The sequence below is a fragment of the Tyto alba genome, unplaced genomic scaffold (genome assembly GCF_018691265.1).
Source record: "Tyto alba isolate M040663 unplaced genomic scaffold, T.alba_DEE_v4.0 Super-Scaffold_1000006, whole genome shotgun sequence".
NCBI lineage: Eukaryota > Metazoa > Chordata > Aves > Strigiformes > Tytonidae > Tyto > Tyto alba.
In genome coordinates this window covers 632862-653577 of record NW_024881272.1, presented here as the reverse complement: position 1 = coordinate 653577, position 20716 = coordinate 632862, and the positions used below count along the sequence as shown (strand labels likewise).

The following is a 20716-nucleotide window of genomic DNA, read 5'->3' as shown; positions in this document are numbered from 1 at the left end:
TACTGGCAAGTGCAAAACAAACATTGTGGCCACTGGGGCAAACTTCATCAAACTTCAGATGTGAACAAGAGTGCAGAACATCTGTAATTTTTTGTTGTCATCCCATTGTAGAACAAACACCGCCAAATTCAGTCTTCATTTTTTCAGGCAAATATTTTTTTAACATTAGAAATGGTATATAATTTCATATGGGTAGTTTATGAATTCACTAAGTTACTGTACCTAAAATAGGACAAATTGAAGTGTCTGCTTGATTTGTAGGTTGATATCTCTTGCTTACTGAACATTAATTGATAAAGCATGTATGCTAAGATATACAGAATAATGTAGGGCCAGCCCAAATGTATCGACAGCAATGTTTAAGAAAAAGCAAATCAGTAAGTTTAAATCCTTTCTAAAATGGAAGCAGTGTAAAATTTTCTCAAGGAAGAAAAATAAAAATCTGGAGTAACCTCACTGCAAACAACCTTTTTTTTTTCCTAAGAGGTAAAATTCATGTATAAAACAGATGTGCTAATATACAGTAGAGTTATAGCTACTAAATAGATTGCTGCTGGTTCACTAGTGGAGTAACTTTTTATATAAGAGTCAATAAAGTTGATGTTAGGCATCATCAGTAGCTTTTTTGGGCTACATCTACACTTGCAGTTCTCAAGAATAAAAATAAAATAACTGTATATTTAATGTACAGACATTTTAAATAAGATTGGGGCCAGTCAATATTTCTCTCTATTCTGCAAGTCCGGGAGGTGCTGTGGCTTTGGTCTGAGATGCTCTCTCCTGTGTTACACATGGAACATTGCCCTTGCAATCTCCGTCAGCATCACAGAAAAGACCACAGCCCTGCCTCTGTCATTCCCTCTTTCTCTTCGTGTCTCACAAAGATCTCCTGACAGCAGACATGCCAATGACCAGGATGTCTCTGAAGCCCTTTGGTTTTTACACTCACTAAAATTCCATGAAAATGCTGAAACGTCCCAACTCTCCATGGAAAATATGCTGAAATGGAATTCTCCTGTCTGTAACTTCCCATAATGATGAAATAAAAATTCAGGATTGTTATTCTCAGAAATGTCCTTTCAAAGGAAAGTAATAAGTAATTTATCAGGAAACACTGTGTTCATCTCTCTACAAGAGTTAGAAATATTAATGTATTTAAGATGGTGCTTTTTTATGGAAAACACAAAGCCTAGTTTTCTTTGAACTAATTATTAAGTATATACTCATTTAAAAACAAACCAACTAAAAATCCAAGAACAGATATGAGAAATACAACCAATTCTGTTTGTAGATAGTTTTCAGTAAGATCAGAATTTTATCATTTATGAGGTTTTTGGTGCTCCATCCCTCCATTCACTTATGAGCCTTAGGGATTTCAAAGTTACTATTTCTGATGAAGTACAATACTAAGTGTAACAGGGTACACTTGATATTTCTTTTATAATGGAAAGCAGGAATGAAGTAAATTCTTACTTTTCTAACTATTACACAAAATTCGAAGGAATGCTACCAGTGACTTCAACTTTGCATCAATGGCAAGAAGCAACATTTTATTTGCTGCAGCTGCATGGAAAGCAGTGAAACTCATAGCAGGCAAGATGTCAGGACCATTTATTTCAAAGGTATTTTGACACTGAAAAATTGAAAGAAATTTTGCATAAATAAAGCAAGAGCATGAGCCTCAGATACTACTCTTCTCTGCTATAAGACTCTGGGTTTATCTCTTTATGTCTCTTTGCTTTCACTTCCTCATCTGAAGTGTGATGATCATGTTGTGCACCTTTGTAAAGCACTACAGGACCTACTCATAATAACTCTGTCTTATAATCAGTGATTTTTTTTTTTTTTCAAAAAGCCATTTTTTACATGTTAACAACTTTAAAGGAAGGAGACCTGGGGAGGCACCTGTCCTTGAAATTCTCACAGGCCAGTGTAAATGAAACAGCCATGAAGCTGATGATATGTTGTGGATGAAAAGAGCAGAAAGTGCTGCAGTCAGTATCAGCTACAGAGGAGGAGGGGGATTCTGTTCTTCAAAGGAAGATATCCAAATCCACAGAATAAACTCTCCCACGCTGAATTTCCAGAAGGATAGCAAAAGGAGTAATGAACCAAAGTGGACTATTCTGTCCTGTGCTCATAGGCAGCTATAGCAGTTAGCTTTCACGCATTTTGAGAACCATCAGAAGGCTGGTGCAGTAACAAGAGAGCCAACATGTACGTTTGGTAGAACAAAGAAATAGAATAGGGGCTTGGGGAGTTAAAGAATGGAGAGCTCTCCCTGCCACGAGATCTGATACACAAACTGCAGGGTACAGCTTGTGCAGTTATGCAAGAAGTGGAAGGCATCTGGATAGACAAATTATATTTGTCAACAGATGATTTTCAGTGATGGGGGTTGAATCAGCTTGTTCTGTTATTCATTGTGAGCTACAGTCAGTCCTGACCCAAGAACTATCCTCAGCAGGGACTCAAAAGAAGCTATGCTGTCAAATCCGAAAGGAGAAAATAATTCTGTCTAACATCCTTAAGTGAGTTTTACATTCCAGGCTTAAAAATAAATGGGGTCCTCATATCAGGTCCTGGTATCCGCTTTGATTATATGTACCCCAAAGCAACACATTTTCTTTGTTCAAACAGAGCTTCATCCACTGCCAGATTTCAGTTTTCTTCTCCCTTCTCAGTGTGAGACGAGGACAAGACCCCTATAACTATGTCCTCAAAAGCTGACACAGAGAAAAAACAGGATATCTCACTTTTTTAAAAAAATCCTGCTATTTTTTCCTCATCCCAGCCTTCAGAGAAGGTGAGCAAAAATAAAATGAACCCACAGAAAGAGAGAGCACGTCAGCCTGACTTCTGCAGCCATCATTGGGTCTGTCTGGAACGTGAGAGTTGATTGCCGCAGGTTACAACTATTGCCCACGAAATGTGCCTAGGTGTTTGCTCTGTCCCTGTAGAATTTCACTCCTGCAAGTGCCTGTGAATCTTTAATTAGATATACCCATGTGCTTTCAATCGCACTCCAGTACAGCTAGTGCCAGTCTCCTTAGCCCTTGAAGCACACACCAGCTGGCAGGTGTACTGAGGTAATTGTTTTAATGCCTGATATTTGTAAAAGACCTAATTTTTTCCTTTGCTGCCCAGATCATGATGTATAAATTCCCTCAGGTGCTTTTTCAATCTGTTAATCTAAATTCATCCTCCTGTGCAAATGGATCCTTATGTGTTTTAGCTGATGACGTAGGTCAGCGTCCTCAGATTGCAGTTTCAGTCTTCCTGCTTTAATGAGTGAATCCGTTCCTGAAAGGAACACACAGAGGGGAAGAAATCAGCTGTCAGGGCCCTGAGTGCACTAAGGGGCCTCAGTGGCCCCAATCGGCCTCCTGTGGGGCCCCCACCCACCAGTGGGGCTGCTTTAGCCCTCGTTCTGTGCGCGGGAGCCAGGAGGAGCCGTGCTCCTCCACTGCGCAAAGGCAGAGTACGGGGTTTATGGAAGCAGGTGAGGCACCTGGATGCCTCAAATGTGAATTGTGCAGGTGCATAACAGAGAGAAATCCACCCAGTCTTCATGGTGTCTCAGTTTCTTATCTCTAAATGGGGGCTAGTACCCAAGTTCTTGGCAGGTAACATCTATCAGTCACACAAGGAGCTAAAATGAAGTTAATTTCTGGAACGGCTAAGCAAGACCCTGACTGAGCCCTGGGTTTCAGCTGGCCAACATTCAGGATGCCACAATGCCACAGAAAAACCTGCTGCTTCAAGAGCTTTAAAGCTGCTCCAGGTTGGATAACTGTACTTTAGCAATCATAAAATTTCATAGGGGATGAAATCCATACGAGTGCACATGGACTGTCCCATACACAAAAAACCTTTGCATGTAGAACTGTGACATTTCAGTCTTAAATCACTCTTCCATTGCACAAGCTACATTAAGCATTCTCCCAAATTGTCAAAAAATTCTCAGCTAAAACAGCTGAATTAAAAGAGTTAGAATGGAAACAGAATGAGCTCTCTTTGAATAAGTTTGGGATCTGTGCCACAGGAAAAGAAAAGGAACAGCACAGGGAAAGTTTCTTGTCCAGTATTTCCTCAGGCATAAGCTGACATCTATCACTGCGACATACAATTTTGCATACTGGAGCATTTAAGTTTCTAGAAAATCCTAATGGGAGACATATTTAGAAGCTTGCATTCCATTTTACTGGAATTTTTAAAAACTCAGTGCCTAACTTAATAATGTTCACTGTTCTCTGCTATGATAATCTCATTGGGTGTGTTTAAATGGCAATTAAGTAGATCCTCAGGATTTGCAAAGAGTGCACCCTAAAATTAAATATTAAACTATTACTGGAAAGTCATGAAGTACTAGTTCTCGTAGTATACCTCTTTTTCACCCATAACTGTTAGTCCCCAGACAGTTTTCTGGCCCAATTTATCAACTAAGTATCAGTTGGCTATGAAGAGAGCATGCATACTAAGACATATGTAATTTACTATATCCAGTAAACCATATCAGAGTAACAAACAGCTCTTACCTGTTTCATATCATCTTTCTACTAGTTTTAAAACCCAGGGCTGTTTCAGTTGTTGCCATCTAGAATGGCAGGAAGCAGCTGATTACAGGTTGTACAATAAGACTTTAGTTGTAGGTTTTCAAGTCTGAGGACCTACCCAAATATAACTGACTAGTCTCTAATGCATAAGGACTCATATCAGGCTAAAATGAGATGGGATGTGAGGAAACTTTGCTCACCAACAGAAGAAGATTCAGTTTATAGAGGAAGGAGAGTACTTGGATCAGAGTTACCTTGAAGTTACTCTGATTTTACTGTATAACTATTGACAAGTCCCATAGCCTTCTTTAATTAGAGTTTCTGTTCATAAGATCAGGAAAGAAGAGTACTGCAAAGCCTGAACATATATATATATATATAGAGAGAGAGAGAGAGTACTTTCAAACAGTTGGGTGACAAAAATGTCATAAAATAAAAACAAAACTGTTCATTCTACTAACACAGTAGCTGACTGCTTTTGCTGCTACTTAAAATTTCTGTTTCTGGAGATTTTGCAACAAATGTTCAGAAAAGGATGGAGAAGAAAGGAATTGTCAGTCTCAGACAAAAATAGAAGCTTCTCTGAAGCTGTTGCAGTGCTAATATTGTTTGTATAATAATGAAGAGAAAAAATAATGGTGTGTAGCTGCTCTCTGGTCTTAAGAGGAGGGACAAAGAATCAATGAACTCCACTGACTGTAATGGGGACATACAGAATCCAGCTAACATCCTAGTTTCATGTACTTCCACACCCTCTGATATTACCTAAACTAACTGATAATCCTGTTAATGTTTCAAAATGTTATAACAAAAATAATGGGGTCTTTTATCTCTAAGACCAAATTTTTCAGTTTAGGAGCTCTGGCTCAGGCATGGGATAGAACCTGGTAATTTTAGCTATGTGATATCTGATCAAGGATTTACACTCTTCTTGATTTTATTTTCCATGTGAAAATGAGTGGTTACAGTTTAGACCAGTAGTTAAAAATAAACTCCATAAAGATCTAATGGCATGACATTTTTATTTCTGTGCACTTTTCTGGATACATTGTAATAAGAATGGATGATTTAATATATTTTACTTCTTAACATTGATATCTAATAGAATGGTAGTACTTTTGTTCTTCTATTATGGCCTTCAGAGAAAAGTGCTCCAGAGTTTATAGCATATTTTACAGCTGGTTTCACAGATGGTGGAGCTGGTTTTCAGCTGGTGTAAATGGGTGGTTCAAACCCCTTTCAGGATTCTAAGCTTCAACTTATTTATGCTAGCAGGAAAAAAAAAAAAAAAATAAACCTACACCACTGCTGTCTTCCTGTCAGAAACAATGTGTTTCTGTTGTGCAAGCTCCCATAGACGAGACCATGGTCCTACATCTGATCTTACTGTAAACTGTTGCATAACTTTTCATAAGTACCTGTGCTGCAACATTCTAAGGCTGTAGTCACTATATGGGCAGTAGCCAGGTCCTCTTAAATGTTCATGTTATAGCTATTAATTTTTTATAGTGAAAGTAGGGACTTTATGGCTGACTGAGCAAAGATTAAAGCTTCAGCAAGCCAATCTGCACCTAATTGAATCTCAGGATGGATAATACACAAAGCTTGATTGTACAAGTAATAATTATGTCATGTGTACTGGGCAGCTTGCTATCTCATATAAATACAACACCAAAGCTTCCTTGTAAGTCTTGATTTTTGACAAGTTTAGAAGAAATTACAAAATTAGAAAAAATGTCTGCTAAAAGATGTCTGACATGAACATCATGTTACAGGGAGAGAAAATCTAGGCTTTAGCGTCTCATCACAAATTATAATCTCCCTACTGTTTAAATTTAGCTATGTGATAGTCTAAAAACCACATTAGTACAAAATTATCAGTTTTGTTAGTACAAAATTTCTTTCTGTAGCTCACAGAAAAACGTATTCTGATTTAGTAGAAAGGTGCTAAGCTACTGATGAAAAGCCTTAAACTTTCAACTAGTGCCTTTTTAATGCAGAATGAGAGACACATAGTCTGTTTATTAGAGGTTACAGATCACTGCAGATTCTCTAAGTATGAGGAACACAGGTTTTCTTTATTATAGCTTCTTTTTTTTTCCTCCAGAAAGACTGAGAAAAAGGAAATGTTCTAGACTTTGCCTGGCCAAAACAAACCAGTATGAAGAAATGAAGCTGTTTTATAAGACTACCTTTCAAAATAAGCCACTACTGTCTCTTCAATTAATGTGAATCAAGCTAATAAACTTATGCTAACAGATAGCTTAAAGGGTACTTAGTAACAAAAATAAAAGCTTTTATTTTTTAAGCCAATGAGTCAGATTCATATCCCACAGGAGCAGTGATTTAAAAAGAGAGCACCACCAACTACTGGCCATCACCAACTAATGGTTCAATGTGAAATAAATTCACAGTCTCTAGGATCTGGCAGCAGGATGAGTTGCTACTTCCTTAAACACTGTTGCTTTACATTAACAAGCAGCTTCATTAGAAATGTTAATACAAAACTAAGGAATAAGGCAATCAATCCAGGAAATGCTGAGCATCTACACATTCTCGAGGAAAAGAGGTGGGTATCACCTCTGCCCTATAGATCATCCAGCAGTTCAGGACAGAATAACGAAAGGTTGAATACTGACATTCTGTTTGCACTGGTTTTAAATCTTTGCTATAAGTAAATAAAAGCGCTGATATGATCACTGTCAAGATGCTAAGGTAAACATATATCTATAAACTACATGTATGTAAAACTTCATTTTCAAAACTCAGCAATTCTAACCTTTAGGGCTGAATATTAAGTACAAAAAAATCAAACAATTATTAAAGATAAAATTTGTTGTAATAAATATTTGTTCTGTCTCTCCTCTGAACTGCTAATGAATAAGGATTAGTAATGTTTTAGGTGAAAACTAGGTAATTCAAAATATACTCTTGGGCTGCCAGCTCAATCCACAATACCATTTTTCAGCATGCAGCAGTATTTTTCACCAGTAATGTTAAGCCTCCTTAGAAATGGAGATTTCAAACAGAGAAAGGAATAAAAGGTGAAGAAAGAATGTACTTAAATCCCATTTGACTTCAGAGTGGTCATCTGTGTTCAGTTAACCAGGTGTTTTGGCTATTTCCAATAGGTTTGTAAGTACTGAAAGAGCTAAATTAGCTCTACAGAGTTGTCAGTAGTCATGAATAATATGGGATTAAAGGTATAGAGTAGTGCTCTGATTCCCCAGATTTAAGTCCTTTACTTGGCAATGTATAATAAATACCTTGGAAACTGCTTTTCTCATTAATCAAGTGCTGGTAGATGTGGCAGTGAAGGTGTTACTGCAAATTAGCAGAATTTTCTAATCACCATTAATGTGACTGTTACAGTAAAGGTATCTGACTGACGAGTCTTAGAATCTCACCTCATTATAAGAGAAACCACTACGGTTTAATAGTCTTAATTTAGGTAACAGTACATATTGCCTGGTCAATCTTCTTTTGAAGGTGGAACAAAATCTGTGGCCTTTGCGAGAGGCTCATTAGTTAAACATGAAAAGCTTTGATATGGCAGAGTGTCCTTCTTTCCTCTTGTCAGCGCATTATTTTGTGGCACATAGAGCAAGTGGAGACTTTCAATGGGAGACAGGAAAAAGACTGTGCTAAATAATCGATCACATGGTATGAGCCAGGGCAAAAGAGTAATTATACATACCATGTGTGTGGAGGGATGAATGGGTGGATATGTGCAGTGTATATCATACATATTTATATCTATATATGCATATGTATATACAAACTATGTTTACGTATGCACACTTAACTGTGGTACATATAAATGATTAATTTCAGAACTAGGAGACCAAATTATTCACATTACAGTTTTCAGCAGTATGATGACTTGAGTCGCAAGGTACTGAACGCCTGCAGCTCAGTGGGGCACTTCAGAAAATGGAGCTCTCTTAATGTTCCTCAACTTCATCTAGAAAAATGTTGATTTATCAACGATGATAGAGTACTGAGACCTAAAACAACATAAGATCAGGTTAAAAATCCTTCAGTTCTTTAGTACTTTAATGCTATTTGACTCAAGATATGCAAAGCCTTACACTGTTCAGTATGCAGCATGTAACTTCATGGTGGTCATGCTTTTTTTCTTTCATTTCAGTTCATTTCAGTTCCAAATTATTATCTTGGAAATTGATCCTGCTTTCAGTGAAGTTAATAGCAATGCTGATCTCCTTTAATTGTGGAAGATCCGACCCTCACTGAACAGCAGACGTATTGAACAATAGGAAAACAATGCTACGAAGAGAATGTGGTTGCAATTTTATTTTTGAAAAATGCTCTCTCTTATGAGGGTATAGGATGAGATCAAGAAGATGAGTAAGATGTTAACTTCACCATAACATGACTAGCTGTAAGTTACTACCTGAAGCAGTCTAACAGAACAGTTTTCTTTGAGGCAACCTTTCTGAAAGAGTATTCTGGTTCTATTTGTCAAACTGTATTTCTGGTGATTTTGCTCTCATATGAGATTAGTAGTGTTTCAGGAGGAAAAAAAAAAAATCAATGTCTACTTCTGATTTTGAGGAGAGACAAAGCTTTAGGAGGAATAGGAAAGGGCTGCACTAGGCATACATGACAGCTAGAAAACAATGTTTCCAGAAAATATCACCTAATACTTCCCACCACTCCCTTTTCCTTCTAAGCAAAAACTTAGGTGAATTGATTGATCATTCAATTTTCCATTTAGATTTTCAAAAATTGCTGAAGAAGCAAGGTGGCTGGTAAAAGAGCTTTCTTTTGTTTTGAATAGGTGCTGCATCTCAAGCAAGAAGTATCTTAGACTGATCAGAGTCAGATATGATTACTCAACTTCAAATTAATCCAAATGAAGTAAAAATATTTTAGTCCCGTAAACCATTGTCTCTACGTGGCACTGAGAGGAGTGAAAAGTCACTGCAATCTATGTGACTAAAGAAATAACTTTTGGGATACACATTAGTGTAAACAGTGAGTAGCCTTCTGTAATTAATTCTTCACAATAGCATTCAGATAGTAGTAGAAAAAATGGGAAAGGATGAGATGATGTGATTACATCACTCAAGGATCCTCAAGTTGTTTTGTTGGCTTGTTGTACAAATGCTGCCTTCTGCAGCAAGATCCGAAAAACATTCAGCTGCTTGTTTTCATGTTTCCTAGTTAACGTTTTCACTCACAGTACTTCAGCATTTCATGAATAAGCACCCCAAACACAGCAACTCTGGTGAACTCAGCGTCTGTTGGGGAGGTTAGCTCTCACTGGAGGTGGATCAGCTTACTGAAAATATAACAGATCTTTTATATTTTCTTCTACCCCGCTTAAATTACGTGCATGATTTAGAGAGAAAAATGGTTGAAGGCAAGAATTTGTAGGTAGTTTCTTCACGGAACTGATAATTAGACAGCACTGCAACAGCACCTAGGACTACAGTTCTGTTGCTAGCTTAGAGACAGAGAGGAAGAGATACAAGTCAAACGTTTTTATTCTCAAATCTAGGTCTTATGGTAAAGCTGATAGAGTGATAGAGCACCTACTTAAAATGAGTACAGTTGGAGTAGAGCATTGACAGCAGTCTGTAAATTCTGATATCCAAATGGATGGCTTCTCCGAAGTTATTTCTTATATCTTGTAAGTAGGGCCACTCTAGCTTTATCTCTGCATACTTAATGTGTCAGAGTCACTTGTCTTTGAACGTAGACTCTTTAAGGTTTTGACTTCACTTCTTTTCATAGCATTCTCTTGTGATGTCATATTTAAATAAAGTTAGATGTGGGCTTTTCTAGGAAAAAAAGTTATTTTTGTTTCTTCTGCCACACTTGCTTGTCAGATACATGTCTCTGAATTACTCTCTAATTTTTTTTTTTTCAAAAACAGGTCTCTCTCACATTGGCCTTCATTTGATATGGATCCATGACTAATTTTGATGCTATAATAGAACATCGTCCACTTACTGCATACATTGCATTTTTCTGCCAGTCATGAATTTACTTCACATGCATACACTTGTCTCTGAAAGAAAACATTACAACTTGAAACTGATGTGGTCTTTCAAAAAAAATCCCTAGCAGTAAATCATACCATATTCCACTTTCTTCCCACTCTCTGCGCTAAACAATTTAACAGTTAATGAAAGCTTCACAGAAAAATGCACTTGCATTCGGAAGTGAACCACAACACAGACTGCTGGTAACAAAGCCCTTACCTTTTTAAACGCATGATGGTCTCTAAGTAGCACAGAAATCGTAGCCCAAAAAAACACGTCTCCCGTCTTCCAACGTACTGTGGCAGTTGACACCCTATTTTCTTTACCTCGCTTTCTACACCATGCTACATATAGTTCGTGCTTCTGTAGCCTGGGATTGGCGAGAGCATCTGTGAGGCGCACGCAGGACTCATGCTCGGAGCACCCTGCAACCCCTGATCAGCTCTTTCTGGGGGTGTCTGTCTCCCTCCCTCCCCCCCCGCTGCGGGCAGCCTCGGCAAGCCCGCCCAGCTGGGTGGCTTCTGGGCTGGAGCCGGGCAAGCACCCGCTCCCCCGGAGGTCGGAGCTGTCCTTCCCCTGCAAAGCGACGGGCGAGGCGGTGGGAGCGGCGAGCCGCCCTCCCCTGCGGAGCCCGCCCGGAGGCTGAGGGGGCCCGGCAGCCCCCGGCCGGGCCCGGCGCTTCTGCCCGGCTGCCGGAGCCCTCCTGCTCCCGCTCCCGCTCCCGCTCCCGCTCCCGCTCCCGCTCCGGGCGGCACCGCGGCCCCCCCCCCCCCCCCACCTCCCCCGCCCGCCCCCGGGACCTCGCCCCGGGGACACGCACTGGCTCGAGGGAAGGGTGGAGGGTTAAGCCCGGGCAGGTGACCAGGCAGGCTGGACATGCATCTTTAAGAGTGTTTCCTCTGCCAGAGCCCCCCTCCCTGGGTGTCCGCCTGCCACCGCCAATATTTGAAAGCAGGAAATTAACCCCGGGCCAAAAGGGAGTCCCGAAGCCACACAGCTGCAGGGGAGGGAGGTAGCAGAGGAGGCGGAGGTAATCCTTGACTGTGAAGCCAGACACGGGCAAGCAGGGAGGCTGAACACCTAAATGAAGGGAAGAGGGCTGGCTGGGGCTATTCCCTGGGGAATGAGACGCGGAGGGGCTCGGGAGGTATTTACACACTACCAGTCTTTTGTACAAAAACCAAAAGGACCAACCAAAGCAAAGCAAAAAGCCGCCAGGCTGCCGCCTGGCATTCCTATTTTTTTCTGAGTCATCCAGCCCAACGTGAGGAGGGGGGTATGCTCCGGTCTGGGAGTGCTCAGCGCTGGAAATGAACCACCAGGGCTAATGGGAATCTTCTTTATTAAGAATACCTCATGCTCGACTGTTGCAATCGCCCATTAAGCCCACCTTAATTGCGTTGATTTATTGGATGTTAGTATGCAAAGGGTTCGACATGTGTCCCCCTCTTCGCTTTCTGCTGAGTACAGAAACGCCACCTGGCCCAACCTGTGCCAGTTTTACTGCCCAGACACTGCTTTCCTGCCATTCATCACTGTGACTGTGATCTAAACAACTCCGCTGCCTTTATCCTGTGTCCTACCGTCTCCCACCCCCGTCGGCACAGAGGGAATATAGAGTGCTCTTAAACCTGGAAAATATTCTGCTGATGGGCACATAAATCTCTTCTGCAGAGCTCTGTCATTTAACTAGCAAGGCGAGGTGATGCTCACTGGGTGAGCTATTTCCACAGCGAGTTAATACCTCAGGACTTCCTGGGATTTTTTTTCCCCAAGGTTTAGGTGGAAAAAAAAAAAAAAAAATCAGGTAGAGGTTTTGAAACGCGCTTACCTAGGTAATCCTCTATATCTGGGAAGGGGGTATGATTGCACGGAAACTTTCCAGAGCAGCCTGGTGCGGGAGGATCCCAGCAGCAGCAGAGTCGGAGGCGGGTAATTCTGGGGAAATGGCGGGGATTTGGTTAATCAGCCCGGTCCCGTGCGGAGGGGCCCGAGGGCAGCGGGGAAACCTCCGGGAGGAGAGACCCCGAGAGAAGGGCGCTTGGGAGAGAAGTAGGCACGGGGGGGTTCGAGCTGCTGGGAGAAGAGAGGAGCTGGAGGAGGGATGGGGTTTGGATCCCACGCTTGAAGGGCTTTCTCACTCCCCCTCTCCCGACATCAGCCAGCAATTTGGAGGCGGGTGGGGTGGGTGGGTGTGGGGGAAGAGGAGCGGGGGGAGCACTCTCTGGAGCACGGTATTGAAGGGGGCACTGATCTTTTCCGTCCTCTGCTTGCCACCAGGCAATAAATTCGGATCTCCTGTATTTCTCTCTGGCATCTCTACCTGCTTGCAAGCCTTTAGCACCTTCCGTATGATCTCTGCATGTACTGTTTTGGAGACATGACTGCACACACACACACACACTTATCTAGCACACCAAATGACCGAGTTAAACGGAGCCCAGTCAATACATCCCCGAGAGAAGTAACATGTTCCCTCCCTACCTCCTGCTGTTTAACGTGGGTGAATGCCGCTAATCAGACACAGAAATACTGGAAGTATTAGCCACAAATAGCACTCTGAAGGCATTTGTCCTTTTTTTTTTTTTTTTTTTTTAACAAAAAGTGTTTATTTCCATTGGTCCTCTTCTTCATTTTTCTTTCAAAGTAAAGAAGCCCCTACTTGATTCCAAAGATACTCTGCGCTCCCAAACGCGCCGGGTGGACACACATGCGAATGTACATTCTGTGAAGACGACGCCTCGCCCCTACCCAGCGCTCCTCAGGCCGGCAAAAATACAGGTATTGCCGAAAATAGCCCTCGGTAAAGCCGGCAGGCGCGCCGGGGGGCAGGCGGCGGGCAGGCGGCGGGCAGGCAGGAGCCGCCCGGAGCCCCCCAGCCCCGGAGCCCCCCCCGGCGCGCCGTCCCCTGCCAGCCCCGGCCGCGGGACGGATTTAATGAAGTCTGGAAATCCATTCCTATCCCTCCTGGAGAATACTTCCCCACCCCAAGCCAATCCAAGCTTCCTCAGGGGATCAGGAAGAGTAATGAACTTTTCCACCTTATCTCCCCACGCAGACTTGAAGACACTCCTTTAGACACGCTCACGACTCCCTTAACCACCAGCGATTTCTGTCCATCCTCCTACACCGGGAGAAATACTGAGCCCTACCATCAGCCATGGGAGCGGCTGTATCTGCAAGGGTTAAACTATGTAGCAGGCACAGTGCCTGATGAAAACATTAATAAAATGCGATGAATAAGCGCTGGAATGGCAAAGACTCGGCGAGTGAGACTGCGGTCGGTGCGGATTGCAAGTTAGTGCCGAGAGCGGTGACTAACGTGCGGAATGGATGTGGGCAAGCAGGGCTGGTGCTTCGTAATTTCTTCGAGTTCAGAAAGTGGAGCCAGCCAGGCTACGGAAGGTTCAGATGCAAGGCGAGGCAACTGAGACGTTTCTTTTATTTTATTCCCTCCACCCCCCCCCACCCCCCACCCCCTTTCTTTTAAAGTGTAGCCTTTTTGTTGAAAACAAGCAATCTGATCGTGAAATAAAACCTACTCACCGGGTGAAATTGCAGGAAGCGAAGCGGCTGTGAGCAAAATGCATCCCGACTCCAAGCGTATAGTCCATGATCTTCGGCTTCAAGCTAGAGGGCTTTGCATGGTGGTGGGACGGTAGAAACCAGCAGCAGCTCTGAGTGGCACAGCAGCAAGTGTAAGAAACCATTCACACCACGCGTGCCTGTGTGTGTGTGTGTGTAGGGGAGAGACAGCCTCAAGACCCAAAAGGGGGGGGGGGGGGGGGGGGGGGGGGCGGCGAAGAGAGGGGGGAGGAGGAGGAGAGAGGGAAGGAAATCCGAATAGCAAGAGCGGTTGCGGGGAGGGATGGGATTTGCTGGGGCTGGGGTGGTTTTTTTTTTTTTTTTTGCTGGTGGTGGTAGTGGTCCTCAAGGAAAGAATAACAACCTGCTGGATCTCACCAGCGGGCTGGAGGAGAGGGGTGTCGCCAAGGCAGGCGGAGCGGAGGCGAAGCCGCACCGAGCAGCGGGAGGCCGGAGCGAGCCGAGGCGGCCCGGCGAGGGGCGAGAGGGGCTCATCCCGCCGGCTGCGGCGCTGGGGAGGGGGCTGCTCGCCCCGCGGAGCTCTCCGCGCCCGGGCAGGATCGGCGGGACTCGGCCGATCGCCCCTCGGGGAGTGAGGAGGGCGGGAGAGGGAGAGGGGGCCGCCTGCGCGGCGGGGAGCGGGGGAGCCGCGGAGTGGGGGGGGGGGGGACACGGGACGGCGCCACCTCCGCCCGGGGGAGCGACCCAGCCCGGGGTGGGGAGGGGGGGCCCGGCCCGGCCGAGGGCAGCCCGCGGAGGGGGGGCCCGGCCCGGGCCGGGGGGCTGGGGCGGGGGAGGCCAGCAGCCCGCTGCTGGGCTGCGCGGCGCCCGCTCCTCCTCCTCCTCCTCCTCCCGCCGCCCAGCGAGCCTCAGCGGCCGGATCGACCGGGTAAGAGGGCCCCTGCTCTCCGCCTCTCCCCCTACCCTCTGCCAAGCCTTTGTTTCAGATTTTTTTTTTTTTTTTTTTTTTTTTTTTTCCCTTCCCACCGCAGCCGGCGGCACCTGCCTGCCCGCCCCACGCCCCCGCGTCCCGGCCGGGCCCGCTCTGCATCCCCGGCAGGGAGAGGCGGCGGCGGGGGCCTTTGCGTGGGGAACCGGCCTCTGGGAGCCACGCGAGGCGGTGGACATCGCGGCGAGAAACATTAGTGGGGTAGGGGTGGAGGAGTGGGCGGATATCCTTCTAATCAGCCGTGCCCCTCTCCCTGCCCTGGGTAAGCGAAGCATCCCCCCCTCCGTTCCCCCCCCTCCCGGCTCTTCTGCATGGAAATCACGAGCTGGGTCGGTGGAAAAATCTCCCTTTTCCTCTCATAGTGGCTCCGGGGTGTGTGCTGAATTTCAAGGTGTGTGTGGGAGGGGGAGGCTGCGCCAGCATTTATGGAGCTTGGTGTGTGTGTGTGTCCCCTCCCCCGGTCCCTCGCCTATATATGAGCTGTAAGCAGACACTCTCGTTTATGGCTAATAAAAACGTATTTGCTATGTATAGTTAGGCAGAGAGCTTGGTACTAGTAAACTGAAAGCCAGCACAGCCTACAAATCAACAAGAAGCTTTGGCATCCCTGCATGCCAGTGCGATAGCCTGGCTGTGTTCACACCATGCTTCCCAGGATCAGTAAGCACAGTGACCATATAGACTATGTGATGTATACGTTGGACAATATGGAGTGACCACCAGTATTCCACCAGCACTTGTCCGTTGTGCTACGTGTGGTCTTCAAAAGAGACTGTCATTTCTGTTGAGCTTTTTGATCAAGAAGGTTTTTGTCTTCACTCAATTATCTCTCTAAGCACCGGTGTGAAGTGTACATTTGCCAGTCTGGCAGTTTTATGTTTCCAGAATCTGTTGTAAGAGATTCGGCAGCTGCAAAAACCCAGGATTCCTCTGGCATCACATTGTTTTGTTCCTGTCAGCATGCTTAATCATTTTCATACCAGAGAACTGTGGAGTGATCTGATCTTAGCAATGATTTAGCCTGCTTTGGTTTTTGTCGTCTTTTTCTTTAGAGAGGAGGGAAGAAAAGGGGTGAAGGAAGGATGTTATGGTTAGTAAAGAAAAAAATGAAGTGTCCATTTCAAGTGTAGTAGCTGTTAAATGTGCAGGCATGTGTATGATTCATTATGCAGTTATAAAAACAAAAGACGTACCATCTTGCCTCTTTGCCTCAGAATACAATTTCTCTTACAGCAACAAGTAGCACAGGCTCCTCTCCCCTCCTCCTCTCCCCCTCCTGCCTTCAGCCCATCCTGACAAAATGCCAGTTACAAAGGTCAGCCTGTTTATGTAAAGATCACTGTGTTTCTTAACAAAGACTGCTGCACATCAAGCCTGCAATGACTATCAAATAGACTTTTGGATTCAAGACACTCAATAAGAGTACTGTCCGTTTTCTGAAACTGATAAAATCCCAGAGAAAACAAAAGACAAAGATGTAGTGTGTGAATGGGATGGATCGACAGTGCCAGGGTGCACACGAGCAGCAATATCGTCATAGCAGTGTTTGTTACTGCCAATGCTAGCAAGATCCAATGGATATTTTTGTGTGTGTGAGTATGTGTGTGAAATGTATATATATAAAAAAAAAGATTTGCTGATAGGCTAATGGTTTTCTGTTCTTCTCTTTAGGTTTCTTGCAAACCGCGGTGATGTGCTAAGCTGAACTTGCTCTGCAGCCACTTCACACCAAAGGTGGCTTAAATCAGCCAAGGAGAATTTTGAGCCTGACCAGCTCCACGCTCCCAATAGAAGAGAAAAGATTGACTTCACTACTCTTCACTCAGACCCTTCACAATTAGGTCCAATTTGCATTTCATAGCATCCAGAGGTGCAGTGGGCTTAGTTTGCTCTTTATTTCACTGTGCTCCCTTTCCCTCCCTGCCAACTTCTTTTATCTAGAGAGCAGCACAACTTTGTTTTCTCTACCAGTATCACCTCTTCTGGTCCTTTCCCACTCTAATAAGCGTATTCTGACATTATTCATTTGTGCGTATACGTCCAATACCTAAAGGTTAAAAAAAGTTACCTTGGAGTAACAACACAGATCTTCCACCGAGACCTAATTGCCACCACAGTTCCTTTTTTAGCCCTTAAAATAGTCCTGAAGCAGAGTTAAAGTGTTGTAGAGGACTATCATGCCTTTCGTTCAATGTTGTTAATAAACAGTGGCCTTAGAATGTAATATTACAAAATCTCATCATAGGGCAGAATACTGAAATTACAAGCAGCGGAAAAAAATTGTACTTAAATGGGGCAGGAATTTACACCACCTGCTGAAAATGCTAAATCCAGACTTGGGACCCAGTCTTAACTGCGGAGCTGCACAGCATCATGTGAGAGGGGAGAGGCACATCAAGTCCTCCCAACCTAAAAGCCTTGTGGCCCTGAATTACAGGTCAATAGATTCTTTTGTTCTGTAAATCTGCATTAAATAGCAGTATTTATCTGTGTTGGTAGATGCACATTTTACAAGGTATTCCATAACATTTTATTTTTTATACTTCATATAATCAGGCTTTTGACCCTCTTTCTTCCAGAACCTGCTGCATGTTTCTCTTTAGCTACTGAAAAATGTATGCAATTTATTAAGCCAGTTCAGCAGTTACCCTTAGTTTGCAACAGACAAACCTATTATGCAAACAACACTGTCACCTTCTTAAAGTGCCTTCCTTCTCCCAGCTATAATGAATTCTCTGCATGCTACTCTGCTGTAAATTCTCCATCTAAATATTCCATCCACTACATGTTTTTTCAGGGGAAACAGTACTTGACTTTTGAAACAGTTGGGAGGAGCAAAATGATAACCTACTAAAGTGCCTTGCCCTTAACTGAAATTATGGCGAAGTAATTAAAGTTAGAGCAAAAAGGCTTAAACTTTGGACTGCTTATGTTCTTAGTGTTTTTGCTTGGGTGAGTTTTTTTTAGAAGTCTGATTTGAATGTCAAATTTGCATATTCTGCTTGAAAACATAGGGAATGCTTAATTGCCTATGTCCCATGTTCATATTTTCATTGAAAACAATGTGTCATGTATTCCTGGGTTTCATTTCTAGTTACTATTTACATCCATAAATTGAACTGCATATCTAAACAAGTCCTGTATTTGCTCATTATAGAAACAAATATGCTTTATTTAGAATTTTTCTTTATAGACATAACAAGGAAACATGCAATCGCAGAGCAGCCCGGGTTGGAAGGAATCTCAGAAGATCCTTTAGCCCAGCGTTTCATGGGAAAGGGAGCCTGGATGAGATTGTCTGGCACCCTGTCCAAACGCATCTTGAAAACCTCCAGCGATGGGGACCCTAACACATCTCTGGGGAGGTTGTTCCAGTGAACAATTATTCTTACTGTAAAAAAATTCTTTCTTATGTTGAGATGAAACTTCTCCCAGTGCAACTTGTACCCATTGCCCCTTGTCTTCTCCGTGTAGTTCCTTGTGATGAGAGAGCCCCCATACTTTTTGTAGCTGCCCTCTAAGTACTGGGACACTGTGATGAGGTCCCTCTAAGCCTTCTCTTCTTCAGCAAGAAAAGACCTATCTCCTTCAGTATTTCCTCACAGGGCAGGTTCTCCAGCCCTTTGATCATCTTTATGGCCTTCCTTTGGACCCTCACCAGTCTGTCCACTTTTTCTTAAATTGTGGGGACCAGAATGGCACAGAGTACTCCAGGTGCAGCATCACAAGCAATGAGTAGAATGGGATGATCACATCATCATCATACCTCTCTTAGCAGTGTCCCTGCAGATGCAGCCCAGGAACCAATTTGCCTTTGTTGCTGCAGCAGCATGCTGCTGACTCATGTTCAGCTTGTTGTCCACTAGCAACATATTTCGACCTATACATTTTTGCTTTAACAGAGATATGATTCACTTGAATAAAATTATATCCACTGACTTTATTTTCTTGTAGAGGAGATTATTTTTAGGTTTTCCCAACATTTCACTTGCAGGGAATGAACTAGTACTGTAGAATTTCTTTAATTTCTCCCCAAAAATTAGATCAAAGAAATACAGCATTAACGATGAGTGCATACTCACTTGCTCTATCCTTTTGCAACAGAGGACAAACTTAAAACATTGGTTTTTGTTTGTTTGTTTCTTTGAGGCTCTTGCTATCATTAAAACACCAGTCTTCTGGGATAGGATAACCTCTCCGAAGAGATGCTATTTCTCTACTGCTTTCAGAAGATACTAATTGCAAGACCTGTAAGGTCACATCAACTCACTAGATATAGCTAAACACACATGTCTAAAAGGGATACAATAGCAGTTGAGATGTGGAGGCATGAACTTCTCTAGGGATTGGAAATCTACTGCCCCCTTGGAAGTTTTAAGTCTGTTTTGTAGAATCTTCACAGCTGTTATTATCTGTGCTACATAGGGTGCTACAAGATTGTCTCCTTGCACTTCAAATGCACACAGCAGCCTGAACCAGAAACTATGTCTTTGAACAAACACGCTGATTTTATGTCTGTCCTGTGATAGGCATTGTCTATAACTGTAAATTTTCCTTAGCACATAAAGCAAGTGATGACTGCTATCACATGGCTTGATAGGTAAAATCAGATGAGTTCTTTAAAGTGTTCCCAACCTTGACATTAGAACTGAAGTGGGCAACAGAAAATTAAGTAATTGTCTTAAAATCCGTGGGACAATGACAATAATATGTTACAGTACTGTTACTGACTTCTTTTTCTATTTTTTTAAGGCATATTTTGGCCGTGATTCCATGACCAATGGCCATGCATGCAAAAATATGGTTTCAGGATTTTTAAAATAACTTTTAATGTATTCAGGTATTCACTTTTTCTTTCTAGCTAGACTTTAGAAAATTGCAAAAGTCTGTTATTTTCATGAAAATGAAAATATAAAGATATAAAGGAGGAGATGCATTTTAAGTCATGTTGAAGCATTGTGGTGGAGAGTCTTATGCATCAAACGGCTAGTTTTCTTAGGGAAAATTTATTTTCAGTGATTTAGTAGCCCAGTACCAGAAGGAATGTCCTATGAAAGTAGTGCAATATATAGTTTCAGCAGCTGATATGATAGAAAAGGAATGGAGGCCTCCATCCCACAGGCAGTGTGAGAATCACCGGCCTAACATGTCAGCAGGTTTGTAGAGGAATGGAGGTGTACTTTAGTGTGTTTGTGTTTAAATACAGAAGCCGTGCATCAAGCTTCCATCCCCACCTGATTTTAGTGTTGTCGCACAGACTTAAATAAAATCTAGCTGTTAGTGTTGTGTTACTTCTGTGTGGTCAGAATTGAGTCTCTTCCAGACTAGGCATGGTATTAATCCAAAAAAACCTCTGTCCCAGAGAGGTCAGAGGATGAAATGCATTTGAGCTAATGATGGAGGACAGAAGAAGTGTTGAAATGAATAGAAGACCCCTCAGTGCATTTTCTATGGTACATGTAAAAGATCAAGACTCACATTCAGACAAGGTGAGTTTCTGGAAGGGTGATGGAGTCAAATGAATTTCTGTTCTATCTGATGCCCGATATAAAAAATAGACTTACTATAAGTTATAGCAAAAGCAGTTTGGTATTCAAGGAGATCCTGATTAGAAT

General features: G+C 43.1%; 1 protein-coding gene across 2 annotated transcripts in view; it reads right to left on the bottom strand.

Moving 5' to 3' along the window:
* Window positions 1-14788, bottom strand: part of BRINP3 (BMP/retinoic acid inducible neural specific 3) — a 226624-nt gene extending 211836 nt beyond the window's left edge. Inside the window, exon 1 of one of the 2 annotated variants that reach the window (XM_042807860.1) lies at window positions 14114-14788. The gene's annotated coding sequence lies outside the window, so the exon portion shown is untranslated. Of the gene's footprint in view, window positions 1-10786; window positions 11147-14113 lie in introns of those variants that run through there. The other variant, XM_042807866.1, reaches the window with a different exon arrangement.
* Window positions 14789-20716: the final 5928 nt, after the last annotated feature.